Source organism: Puma concolor, chromosome A1, assembly GCF_028749965.1.
Source record: "Puma concolor isolate L17-30 chromosome A1, mPumCon1.1.hap2, whole genome shotgun sequence".
NCBI lineage: Eukaryota > Metazoa > Chordata > Mammalia > Carnivora > Felidae > Puma > Puma concolor.
In genome coordinates this window covers 154,862,189-154,877,291 of record NC_141667.1, presented here as the reverse complement: position 1 = coordinate 154,877,291, position 15,103 = coordinate 154,862,189, and the positions used below count along the sequence as shown (strand labels likewise).

Here is a 15,103-nt window from a genome sequence, read left to right as displayed (position 1 = left end):
GGTGAAACAGCTGGATGTTAATACTGCCTTGCTATAAAATGAAAGCCCCTAAACTCAAACTCATTGGAAAAAGAGTGAAACTTCTGCAGTGTTCTTTAAAAGAGGTACTTTTTGCTCATGAAAAGAAATCAGTGCGTCCCCTAAGAATAATAAAAGGAAATATTTTACAGTTAAGCATATGATTTGGAGTGAAGAATTTGGATATTGCTCTGCTGGTCCAGACTGTTAACACTCTTCTTCTTCCTCCTGTGGGCCCCCTTCATCAGCTATCACAAAAGTTTTGTCTGTGGCATAGAGATTGCCCATGGTTCGCTGCAGTACAGGGTTGTTTTCCCCCTTGTTATTTTAGCAAATCAATTCAATGTTCCTTAGATTCCCAAAATAGAAATCTCTTTCTCCAAGTCTTCAACATTAAGTTTCAACACGTTGACCTGCTGCATCTATTAGCTGTTTCATCATCCCAGTTGCCCACACCAGATTCTTTAGCACCAAAACCAGGTCAACCTTAGGGGTTGCAGTAGTTCTGTGGGTCACAGAGGGCCTCTGTGGAGCTGCACTCCTAGAGCTGAGAAGTTTCTTCAGTTTGTTTAGAGCTGGAGCAACAAGGGAGTGAGCCACTAAAGTTTCCTCACCTTGTCTGGCAGCTATAGGGTCATAGTCTTTTCCATCATAGTTTGCATCAAAAAAGTTCTTGAACCACTGAACAAATTCAAAATTGCCTTGAAAATTTCCTTTTCTAATTTGTCCACAAGGATTATTTTGTCAATACCAATTGTCTTAAAACCCGCTTGTAGTATTTTTAAGTTCTGGATGTATTCGTGTTCTAGCTTAGTGTGGAATTTCACTTTCTTCAAGGCAATGGAGCCAAGGAACAGCATGCCCATAAACTGATGATAAGCAGTTACTGAGTGCAACTGTTTGATCTTTGTCAGATTCAGCTGCAGAGACTCATTGACCCAGGCCCAGCATGTCGTGTTATCTTAGATTATTGCTGGTGACGGACGTTGAGTATACATTCAGTGTATTCTTTGGTTCTTGGTGGGACCATATCCCCTGCCTGTGCCTGGCTTTGGTTCTGTCTTGGTCTTGCTCAAACTGTCCCACCTTACTATATTAAGATTTTTATTTGTCACATTTTCCAAATTTTATAACAATATATCTTAGTGTTGGCTTACTTTTTTTTTTAATGGAATTTCTCTGTGCCTTCTGCAACTGAATGTGTGTTTCCTTCCCTAGATTGTGGAAGTTTTCACCTATTGTTTCCTTAACCACATTTTCTGCCCCTTTTCCTCTCTCTTTTTCTTCTTCTTAGACTCCTATAGTTAAATGTTATTATGTTTAATAGAGTCACTTTTTGCCCTAAGTCTATTCTTGTGTTGCATTATTGTTTTATTTATTTTTTTCAGTTTTTTTCCATTCCTTTGTCTTTTTTGGTCACCAATTCATTCCTCTCCTCCCCCCAGCCCACTATGCATTGCATCAAGCCTTTTTCCAATTTGTTTATTGAATTTTCAAATGATTTATTTTTTTTAACTTTTTTTAACTATGTGGTGTGTCACCGATGTCTTCTATTCTTTGCTCAAGCCCAGTGAGTATCATTATGATCAATGCTTTAAATCATCCATAATAGAATATTTATCTTATTATCTTTCTATTGTTATTTATACCTGTTTGGTCTAGCTCTCTGACTGTTACCTTATCTTGTTCTTTCATTTAAGATAAGTTTCTCCTTCTTCGCATTTTGTTTATCTCTACCATTTTCTGTGTGTCAGAAATGCCAGTTTGTCTTCTGCTCCCGAAAGTAATGGCTTTATGAAGAAGAGGTCATGTAATGTCCATGCCCTTTGGTTTCATGGAGTGTCTCTGGTGTGTGCTGTGTGTATTCTGCTATTTTGTTCTGGCTGCTCCATCCTTCAGTCAAGTTATCTGCAGAGGCTCTCCTTGCTTTCTATGGACAGTGTTTGGTCTCTGACCTGAATTTGGCAAGTTTTACTTGGTGTGCTCTGGTCTGTTTGTGAAATAAAACTTGTCATCATCCCTACCAGGAGGAACTGGGGCCCTGCAAAACTCTCTGGTCAGTAGATGTGGTGTGGATAGGAGTTTAGGCTTATCTTGTGGGGAATGACCTCACTGTGCTGGACTGATGCAAGCTTGACTGAGAGTGGCAGTCCTACCAGAATTAAGGGGTCTGGAGCTTGGTGTAAACTAGTTAGGCAGCCAGTATAGATGCTGCTTTGCTTTCTGCAAGTAGCTCTGTCTTTATGCTAAGGAGCATGGGAGGGAAATAGTGCCAGCCAGCTCATTTGTTCTAGGAAAGGTGTCTCTGAATGCTGCCTCTAAGAACTGTGCTCCAAAAAGAGCAAATAACCTCTAACTGTGTGCACCAGGCATTCTTCAGATTGCTGTTTCCACACCATCTGCCACTGGGTTGTTTGCTTGCCTTCTCTCTAAGAGGAGGACAGTGCCTTTGGGATCTATCACAGCCAAGGCCACTGACAATTAGGACTCCAGATTTTAATCCTCACTGATTGCAAGAACTCTCAAAATGTAGCCCCTGTCTTTTTCCAGAACAATGTTTTGAGGAAATGTTCTCCAGGTGTGTTCCCCAATTTTCTCCTCCCTCTCTCACTCTCTCTGTCTACACAGTTCCTCTGACCATTTTGTAAGAAAATTATTTCCTTTATTTGATTTTACGAGTTGTTTATATATTTTGGATACTTACCCCTTATTTAATATTGGGTTAGTAAAACTTTTCTCATTTTGTAGGTTGCTTTTTCATTTTTTTCTTTGACGGTTTCATTTGCTGTGAAGATTTTAAGTATATTTGATTCCTATTTGTTAATTTTTACTTTTGTTTTTCCTGCTTTCAGTGTCATTTCCAAAACACCATTGCCAAGACCATTGGTGAGGTGCCATATCTTAATGTTTTCTTCTAGTTTTATGGTATCATATCTTGTGTTTAAGTCTTTGATCATTTTGAATTATCTTTTTGTGAGTGACATGAGAGGTGGGTCTAACATCATTATTCTGCATGTATGTATCCAGTTTTCCAAACTTTTGTTAAATAAACTATTCTTTCCCTCTCTTTTTATTTTCCATATTTTCACCAGGTGTGACTGGTGACTACCTTAATAAATATTAGTTGATCATACATGTGGGTGTTTAATTATGTGCTGTCCATTTGCTTCCATTGTTGTGTGTTTATTTTTTTGTGCCAATAACATACTATTTTATTACTATAGCTTCATAATATAGTTTGAAACCAGGAAGTGAAATATCTCTAGCTTTGTTCTTTCTTAGGTTTGCTTTGGTTATTTGATCTCGCAATTCTTACAAATTTTAGGTCTTTTGCTATTTCTATGTCTGTGAATAATGCCATTGGAATTTGGATAAGAATTGCATTGAATCTAAGGATGACTTTGTGCAGTATGGGCATTTTAACACTATGAATTCTTCCAATCATAGCACACTGGATGTATTTTCATTTGTTTGTGTCTTGTTTGATTTTCTTCAAAAAAGGCATGCATTTTTCCTTGTACATATCTTTAATTCCTTGCCTTAATTTATTCCTATATGTTGTATTCTATATATATACACACACACATATACCTATATATATATACATATGCATGTATATATATATACATAAATAAATGTGTAGAAATTAAACTGATTTCTGATATTGATTTTATATTCTATAGTTTTATTGAAATCGTTCATTAGTTCCAATAGTATCTTTGTTCAGTTGTTGAGATTTTCTATATACAAAATGATATCAACTACAATTACTGACAATTTTAATTGTACTTTTCAGAATCAGTTGCCTTTTATTTCTTTGTGTTGTCTAATTTTTTCTAGCTCGAACTTGGAGTATTATATAGAATAAGAGTAGTGAAAGTGAGCATCATTGTCTTGTTTCTGATCTTAGAAGATACACTTTCAATTTTTTCACCATTGTGTATAAAGCCTGTTGCAGTTGGATGTAGAGAACCTTTATTAGGGCAAGGTATGTTTGTTCTATACCCAGTCTGTAGAGGGTTTTTTATCATGAAAGAATATTGTATGTGTCAAATGCTTTTCTGCATCTATTGTGATGATCAAGTGATTTTTATCTTTCATTTTATTGATGTAAAAGGTTGCATTTTATTTGAGTATGTTGAACCGTTCCTGCATCACAGAGATAAATCCCAAATGGCCAAAGTGAACATTTTTAAATTGATTCTTGAATTAAGTTTGGAAATATTCTGTTGAAAATGTTTACATTAATATGTGCAGTGATATTGGTGTATAGTTTTCTACTTTGTAATGTTCTTATCTATCATTAGTATCAGTGTAATGCTGGCCTTGTAAAAAGACTTTGAAAGTGTTTCCACCTCTTCAATTTTTGGAAGAATTTGAGCAGGATAGATATTAATTCTTTGGTAAATGTTTGGTAGAATATACCAGTGAAGCCATCTGATCTGGGTTGTTTTCTGTGTTGGGAGTGTTTGTTTCTTCTTTACTGTTTTTAATTCTTTCCTACTAATTGATCTGTTTAGATTTTATGTTTCTTCATGATTCTGTCCTGCTAGGTTGTATGTATAAATTGTAGGTATATAATTATTCATAGTAATCTCTTATGATCTTATGAATTTCTGTCATATTAGATGTAAAGTCTTTTTCTACAGTTATAATTTTATTTATTGAGGATTCTCAATTTTTTTCTTAGCCTATGTAAAGCTTTCTTAATTTTGTTTACATTCTTGAAAGATGAACTCTAAGTTGTACTAATCATTTTTCATTACTGTTTTGAGCTTATTTATTTCTGCTCATATCTTTATTATTTCCCTTTTTTTTTGCTTTTTTTAGCTTATTTTTTTCTTCTTTTTCTAGTTCATTGAGACCTTGCAAGGAAGATCTAGTGGTGGTGAATTTTGTTATATTTTGTTTGCTTAAGAAACTTTATTCTTCCTACATATCTGAAGGATAATCTTTCTTGGCATGGTATTGTTGGTTGCCAATTTTTGCTTTTCAACACTTTGAATATGCCATTCTACTCTTTCCTTGTGTAATTATAGTAGAAGGGACTAAAGCAGCTTCCCGACATCCTTTGTATCTGCAGCCCTAATTGAGATATTGTTTTTGGGGGGCTGCACACGAAAATTAGAAATGTCTCAGGTCTCTTGGTATAAAGTGCAGAGGCGCATTTGTTTGGTAATGGATGTCAAGTTAGTTGTATAAAAAAAAAAGGGCTAGAAAAGAATAATTTGCCCCACCATGTTACTAAAATCATTTTCCAGAACATAATAGATTGCATTAATAAGTTTTTTTCTATCAGTAATGCCTTTTAAAATAAATTGAAAAAATTATCCAATTAAAAGGCATAAAGTGGATGAACTTAAAAAAAGGTGTGGGGGGGGAGAAAAAAAAGGACCCCAGCTATATGCTGTCCACAGAGCACATTAATTTTAAGGAAAATGTAGATTCATAGTGAAAGGATGGAAGAAATGTTCCACATGAATGGAAAACAAAAGGCAGCAAGGCTAGCTATTGTTGCATCACACAAAGTACACGTTCGGTCAAAATCTTCAGTAAAATAAAAGTAAGGTTATTATGTAATGACAAAGAGATCAATAAATCAAGAGAATATAATAATTGTAAATATATACAGACCCAACATCAGAGCATCTACATATATTAAGTCAACAATAACAGATCTAAATGGAAAAATAGACCCATAAGTATAGAAAACTTAATACCCCAATTCAACAATGAATAAATCATACAGACAGAAAAGTCAATAAGGAAAAATTGGACTAGGACTATATTTTAAACCAAACGAGCATAACATACATGTATAGAATTTTTTATTCAACTGCATCAGAATATACATTCTTCCGAAGGTCACATGGTACATCCTCTAGGATAGATAACATATTAGCTCATAAAACAAGTCTTAGCAAATTTAAAAATATTAAAATAATAAAAAGTATATTCTTTCAATCACAATTATAGTAAACTAGAAAGAAATAACAAGAGGAAGCCTGAAAACTTCATAAAAAATTCATAAACTAGACAACTTACTACTGAACAACCAATTAAAGCACCATATATAAATAGGTATGAAATTCTGCTAAAGTAGTGCTAAGAGAAAAGTCTATTATGAAACACCTAAATTAAGGTAAAAAAATCTCAAATAAACAACTATGTTTACTCTTTAAAGAAATAATTAAAAGAGACCAAAGCCCAAATTTATAAAAATAAACGTTTAAAGATATTATATAGATCACAAATAAAGTACTAGAAAGAAAATAAAAATATCAATGAAACAAAGAGTTGCCTTTTACAAATGAAAACAAAACAGAAAAAATTTAGCTGAAGGAAAGAAAAAAGGGAGACAATACAAATAAATAAAATAAAAATGATAGAGAAGACATAAAAAAATGATAATTAGAATTAAAAGAATTATAGTAGACTACCAAAATAATTTATACACCAAATGACTGGATAATCTAGATGAAATGTATAAATTCCTAGAAACATGACTTATCATCTATGACTCATTAAGAAATAGAAAATCTGAACAAAACAACGACAGGAATACTAAATCATTAATCAAAAACCTCCCAAGGCCGGGGTGGGGGGGAGGGCATGACCAAATGGTTTCAATGGTGAATTCTAACAAACATTGAAGGGTTAATGCCAAAAATCTCAAATTATTCTGAAAAACTGAAGAGGAAGGTACACTTCCAAATTCATTTTACAAGGCCATTTTTAAGATACCAAAACTAGATAAGGACTCTAAAAGAAAATAAATTTAAGGTCAATATTCCAGATAAATGTAGATACAAATAGTCTAAACAAAACATTAACAAACACAATTCAACAACATATTTATAGAAATATATAGCTTGACCACATGGGATTTATTCCTCTTATGCAAAGATGGTTCAGCATATGCCAATTAATAAACATGATATACCATGATAAGAAACTAACGATAAAAATTATGTCATCTCAGTACATGTAGAAATAGCATTTGACAATATAAGATATCTTTCATGATACAAATCTTCAACAAATTGGGTATAGAAGCAAGATGAATCAAGAAAATAAAATCTATTGTCACAAGCCCACAACTGACATCAAAGGTAAAAGGTAAAAGGATGAAAGATTTTCCCTAATTTCAGGAACAAAATAGTGACTTCACTCCCCACTTCTTTTCAACATAGTGCTGAATACTCTAGCCAAAGCAATCAGGCGAGCAAAACAAACAAACAAACAAAATGCATCCCGATTGTAAAATTGTCCCTGTTTGTGGATGACATTATTTTATATGAGGGAAAACTACAAATTCCATGAAAAACTACTAGAAAAAATAAAGAAATTTAATAAATTAACATGATACAGAATAAACACAGATTTAGTCATGTTTCTGTACTAACAATGAAATATATAAAAATAAAGCAATCCCATGCATAATAGCATCAGACACAATAAAACACTAAGAAATAAACAAAAAAAGATAAAATATCTACACACTAAAATCATAAAACATTAATTAAGGTAATTGAAGAAGACAGAAATGAAAAGATATTCCATGTTCACTGGAAAAATTAATTGCAAATTATGAACATCATTAAATTTCCAAACTATCCAGAACATCTATAGATTCCATGCAATCTTTACCAAAATTCCAATGGCATTTTTCACAGAAATGGAAAAAAAAATCTGAAATTCATATAGAACCACAAGAAGATCCAAAGAGGCAAAGCAATTATGGGACAGAAGAACAAACCTGGAGGCATCACACAACCTGATTTCAAATTGCATTATGAAGCTATACCAATCAAAACAATATGATATTAACATAAAAAGAAAACTATGAAGCAATAGAACCTACAATCAAGAAACTACAAATAATTCCATGCTTATGCATTCAATTAAAATCTGACAAAGGAGGATCACATAGGTAGCTCAGTTGACTAAGCATCTAACTCTTGATTTCAACTCAGGTTATGAACTGATGGTTTTTGAGTTTGAGCCCCACAGAGCTATGAGCTGACTATGTGGAGACTGCTTGGGAATCTCTCTCCGTCTCTCTCTGCCCCTCCCATGCTCTTCCTCTCTCAAAATAGATAAATACACATAAAAAATAAATAAATAGAAGTTGGCAAAGTGTCCAAGGGTATTCAATAGAAAAACGGATATCTTCTCCAACAAATGATGTTGGGAAAGTTGGGTGTTCACATGCAAAAATAATGTTACCCCTATCTTACACCATTCATTAAAAACAACAGAAATTGTATGAAAAGTATGGACATAAGACTGAAAGCCATAAAGCTAATAAAAAATTAGAAAAAATGCACCTTGACATTGGTCTTAGTAATGATTTTTTGGCTATGATGCATAAGGCAAAGGCTACAAAAAAATTAAATAAGTGGGACTCTATCAAATTAAAAAGCATCTACCCAGCAAAAGAAGCAATCACCATCAAGAATTTAAATGCACCATACATAATGGGAGAAAATATGTACATTCCATCTATCTGTTGTGAGGTTAATATCCATAATATATAGGACTCTTAAGCAACTTAATAGCAAAAAAAAAAAAAAAAAAAAGACAATCTGATTGAAAAAATGGTCAGAGAAGTTAGGAATTGTTTAAAAAGAGGCATACACTGGCAAACAGGCAAATAAAAAGATGCTTAACATCACTAATCATCAGCGAAATGTAAATAAAATAAAAACAATTTATAATATCTCACAATTATTGGAATATCTCTAAATTAAGACAGGAGATAGCAAGAGATAGCAAGGTTATGAAAAGAAAAGTGTATATAACTACTAACACTATTTTGAAGATATATTTCCATGTTCATGTTCATTGTAGTGTTATTCACTATAGTCAAAATAAAACATAAACAATACCTAAAACACAAACAAAACATACCTGAACAAAAACAAAACAAAACAAAACATAAACAAACATAAAAAACAACATAAGACCCATTATGATGTGTGATATACATAGACATCTATATATATCCATATAGATATATATTGTTATTCCTAAAAAGAAGGAAATCCTGCCATTTGCAATAAGATGGATAAACCTGGAGGATATTATTCTAAGTGTAATAAGTAAGGTAAATGTGGAAGATAAATATTGAATGAACTCATACACACACTCAAGGTCCCAAATGGTATTACTTCAGCCAAGTCTCCAAACTGGGGCTCATAATGAATATAATGACAATTTCTAATACCCCTGATATATTTCAAAAAAAAAATATATATATACATATATATATATATATATATATATATATATATATATACACCCAGGATGATGTGAGAAAAAAACTGATGTTCTGGTTACATTTGTTTTTTGTAGGAGGTCTCTTGACCTTTTCTATCCCCCATACAGACCTTTTCTATCCCCCATAAGAAGATCAGATAATCAACCTATTAAGACAAACTATTCCAAAATGAAGGTAAGATCACCTAATAATCTTTTATTTTTTCTTTTCTGTTTATGACTTTTTTTGCCAAACCTTTAGTCTTTCCCTTTTGGTAGACATTTGGAGCTGCCCTCTACTTGCTAGATGGGATGCCACTCAATTCATGAATCATTTAATAAAGCCAAATAAAATTTTAAATTTACTTGGTTGAATTGTGGATTTAACACTTATAAGTAGAATCATAAAATGCTGAGCTCATAGATACAGAGTGCAAAATGCTGGTTGCCCAGAGCTGGGAGGTTGGAGTAAATGGGAGATGCTGGTCAAAAGGTACAGACTCCCAGTTATAATATAAATAAGTGCTGGGGACCTAATACATAGCACAGTGACTATAGTTAACAAAAGTCTTATATATTGGAAAGCTACTGGGAGTAAATCTAAAATGTTCTTACCACACAGACAACAAATGTAATTTTATGATGTGACGGACATAAGAACTAACTTTACTATGGTAATCATTTTGTAATATATACATATATCAGGTCAATATGTTGTACACCTTAAACTTGCTCAATGTTGTATGTTAATTATAGCTTGATAAAGCTTTCACAATACTAGTAAATATGTTAATTGCCAAATACATATATGTAAACATTAAATTATTTTACAATTCTATCTGGTTTAAGATCTATCCTCAACAATAATTTGTAAATGGTGACATGTAAAATATTGAGAAAATCACCCTCAATGTTGCCCATGGGAGAACACAAAACTATAACAATTATAAATTTATAAATTTTAAATGTTATTAATTAAAAAGGATGTTTAAAAGAAAAACATGGAAATAATGACAAAGTAGAAATATTTGAAAATATATTGCTTGATAATGCCAGTAGTCACTAATTTCATTTAATGAAGTAATAAGTAAGGAAGGGTGGTGCCCAAGTAATTCCAAGCTTTAAATACCATCCATTACAAAATACAGTTTTTTTCCATTATATTTCCATAGTTTCAATGCAATATTTATTATTTATTACCAAATTTTCACACACTTTAATAGAGGATAATTTTCTACTTTTCTACGAAGTCTTGGAAGCTCTGGTATAAACAATATATGTAGTCTTTATTGCAGAGCTTTTTAGCCCAAATGTAAACAACTTCATAAGGGAAGAAATAAATGTCATAAAGGGTATAAATACTCTTAGATTAAATATGCCATGTCAAACTAGAGCATGCTAGAAAAGAGGAAAAACAATAACAGAACTCAATTTGGTTAGAGGGCATTTATTTACTCATAAGGGGACAAATTATATCTAGTAGAGTTCTGACCATCAGGTGATATTACTATCATTTTATATCTGATATTATGCATTCGAGAATATTTTAATTGAAACTCTTGGGAAATTTAACAATTTCCCAATCTCTATGGTGAAAACCTCTATAGTTGGATTACTGTGAATATAACAAAAGGAAGGAATAAAATTATAAATCTTCATTGTCCTCTAGAGAAAATGTCTCTGGGGCACACAACCGAGATTAAATATCTGCTTGGTATCCCTTTCTCATGGGGAATTGAACAGACTGTCCTGGAAGCTCCCTAAGAACATGTAAATGTTCTATGTGCTTCCTTACTTACCTCATTTAGTCCCACATTCTTCAGTTACATTATTATGTTCACTATCAATTCATCATGGACAAGCTTTATCAGTGCCACAGAAGAGTAAACTGGTGGATCTATTCAACCCATTTATTGATGAAATGAATCAGAAATGAATGCAATGAAAAGCATCCAAAAATATCACATTAATTTAGGTGAGTTATTTCAGCTTTTTACAAATGTCCCCTTCACTGACTGCATATGATGCATATAATCTCTATGTGGGGAACTTTAGAATTTATAGAATGAGTATTCTCCTGCCACTGTAGAACTTGACTTTAGATATTTTGTGTGTGTTTTTTTTTTATTCTAGATGTTTGTACACAGATGTCTACACAAATTCTAACAAGGCTTAGAGGTATTGATACTATTTAGTATCTGAAAACTATAGTTATGGGTGGCAGTTTTCATTTTTAAAGAATGTTGAAATAAAAGCTTTTCTAACAGTCTACTTCCATAAGTGTAGACAAAGCTATTGTAAAAATATTTAAATGTATATGACTTACACATTTCTGAATTTCTTTTTTTTGTTATATGAGATAAACTACTCATTGATTTTATGCTAATAAGACTACAAAACATGTAAACAATATCAACTTAATTTATATGGTAAATTCAACATTTCGAAAAATATGTTTATTTCATGAAACACAACTATGCAGGCAACACGTACAATATTTTGTTCTAGTATGTATTTGCTAAATATGCATATTATATACATGATCCTCTGTAATAAATATTACATATTTTGTCTATTCCAGGGATTGATCATGATATTTGAGCAAGAGCTTCTCTACCCAAGACCTGATAACTGAAACAAACACAATTGATTTGAGCCATAAATATATTCAGGAATTATAGTTATTTTCATGGACTCCTTCGGTACTGATTTTACATAATATCCTTTTAAGGTTCTACGTTTGAGTTCTTTAACCTTTAATATGGGAGTTTATCTTCTTTTATGATTGATTCAATAATCAGTACTTTGTTTTTCTTCATTTAGAAGTTACTTGTGTTTCAACAGAACCATACAATTGTCTATGTTTGGAAAATCCCTTTGTATCAATAAATATAAGACAAATTATTGTAGTTTCCAAAGACATGTTAGCTCTAAGGCCTCCAAATACCCCTGATATATTTCAAAAATATATAAATTTTTGAAAGGATAATGCGAGAAAAAACTGACGTTCTGATTACATTTGTTTTTTGTAAGAGGTCTCTTGACAAAATTATATCTCAAAAATCCACACACTTTAATGCTTCTTGGAACTGATATATTACAAATTGCAAACTAAACTTCTATCCACTCCAAGAGCATTAAGTCGACTCAAAAAATAAACCTCTCATTCAACTGTAAGAAGTAGTAGAAACCTTCAACAAGGTAGGAACAGGTGACCTAAATAACACAAATGGCAAGATGTCTGATCTTCATACTCACTCTGTATAATTATTGCGATAATTAAAGTAGCTGTTTTATTTGATATTCTGTGAATCAGAAAACTATCAATAAGAGACTTTTATTTCAGAGCTACAGGGCTAATAATCTTTGAAGTCTTTTCTCTCCATGTTTTTTTCACATGGAATTATGTAATTTTTATTGATATATTTAAGTCATTTATTTGCTAATTAATAATTGTCTGGTATGGGTTTACTCCCAGAAATGGAGAGAAACAAAGTTTGTGTATTACTCCAATGTATTTTTTATGAATTACTTACTAATTCTTTTCTGAAAATGGAAAATATAGCTATAGTTTCACAAATTATTCTGTTTTAAGAATTATTCATCTAATTATTGCATTAAGCCTATGTTATTTAGCTCTATCATAAGTCAATGTCTTTTAAAACACTGACATACAAAAGTAAATATGACATAGACTTTATTATCCAGTGTTGCAGGTTAATGCGAGAAACATACATTAAGGGGTGACTACATTGTTATGGTTTAATTGTTATGATAAAGACAATAGACTCTGAGACCAGATGTAAAATAATCTAGAATGAGTCTTCTGGAGAGAGTAAAGTAAAAAGAAAATTGAATAGAGATCATAACTCTTACTTTTGATATAAGTACAAAAGCAACCAGGATTAAATACTTTTATGTTTCACATTTTCATGGTGAAATTTAAGCCCCTTGTGAATTGAAAAAGAACATTTAGTCAGGAAAACTGTGTTGAAATATCATTTCCACTTATTTATATCTTTATGATCATGAACAAGTCTTAAACTCTATGTCTCCATTTCTTCTTCAGTACAATTGGATAATATTTCCAAGTGACATAAATTAAAATAAATTAGATAATGTATTTAAGAGCTCAGTTTGAATGTGATAAAATGTTAATAGAAAATAAAATTAATTTTGCACCAACTTGATGATGAGAAACCATGACCACACCATACCCTCAAATAAAACTTTCTTATGATATTTTCAGAGTGAACACCTCCCATGGATTGATGACCTGATTAATTCTGTTTGATGAACTTCATACTACTATATTTATCACAAGAGTTACATACAGATGATGGAATTTATGAAGACACTAAACCAAAGCACCTTTTTTGAGTTCATCCTCATGGGGTTTTCTGATGATCCAGCCAAACAGCCACTCCTGTTTTTCCTGGTTCTCTGCATTTACCTGACCACCATGGTGGGAAACCTTCTCATAATCCTAACAAGTATATCAAATGTTTGCTTTCACTCCCCTATGTATTATTTCCTTAGCAATTTATCCTTGATTGACCTTTGTTTGTCTTCCACTACTGTTCCCAAAATGCTTGTAGACATCCAGACAGGAAATTCTACTATCTCATTTAATAACTGCATGATGCAAATGTACCTATTTATCTGTTTTTCAGGGATGGAAACATTACTTCTCCCTATTATGTCTTATGACCGTTTTGTGGCCATCTGCCTTCCTTTGTCCTACTTATCCATTATGACTCCCAAATTCTGTGCTCGTCTGGTGGCCACCTCCTGGATCTTTGCAATCTTGAGTGCACAGATACACACCATCTTATTGGTTCAATTATCCTTCTGTAAGGATAACAAAATTCCTCAGTTCTTCTGTGATATTGGACCACTGCTAAAATTGTCCTGTTCAGATACCCATATCAATGAGTTATTTATTTTTATTGAGGGGGGACTGGTGGTGGTGGTAAGCTTTATCTGTATTTTAGTTTCTTACATACTCATTGGTTATTCTATAGTCAGAATGCCATCAACCATAGGGAAATTTAAAGCATTCTCCACATGCTCTTCTCATATCTGCGTGGTCCTCTTGTTTTTTGGCACAATAATTGGCGTTTATTTATGTCCCTCCAACTCCCATATAGCTGAAAAAGACCAAGCAGCAGCTGTCATGTACACTGTGATTACTCCCTTGTTAAATCCTTTCATCTATAGCCTAAGAAATAGTCATCTGACAGGGGCTCTTAGGAAAACTATTCAAAAGAAATTGTTTCTATAACACATTTCAAGGTGTGGAGACTTTTCAGGTAAACACATAGAGGAGTCAATGATTTTATTAATTGTTGTTCATTTACCTTTGCATTTTGTGATTGAAATGCCTACTGATAGTTTCTTCAGTAAATTACCATTTTGTGTGTAGCAAGAAAATCCATGAACTATAAACTAGTAAAATTGTTACTGTATCATTTTTGACTGTATTATTCTGAGTTGCAGGAATATTGTAGATGGTATAGAAAAAGCTATATATTGTGAAATTTCTGCAAATTCTACCAATCCTAATGTGTCAAACAAACCTCAAATATGATTGACAAAATTTGTTTCATTGGACATGACTAAAAATATTTTACAAAAGGAATGACTATTTTTTGATATCACTTTTGATATTGTGTTTTGATTGAATCTTTTGGATATACTAAGTGTATACTCATACCAAAGCAAATAAAAATATATTTCCTAATATATTTCCAATTTGTATTATTTGCATGTCTAGTTGGACTACATTGGTTAATAATTACAATACATGTCACAAAATAGACAT

General features: G+C 32.2%; 1 pseudogene; it reads right to left on the bottom strand.

The window, feature by feature from the left end:
- Positions 1 to 225: 225 nt before the first annotated feature.
- On the bottom strand, positions 226 to 14,109 carry LOC112856864 (microtubule-associated protein RP/EB family member 1 pseudogene; annotated as a pseudogene).
- Positions 14,110 to 15,103: the final 994 nt, after the last annotated feature.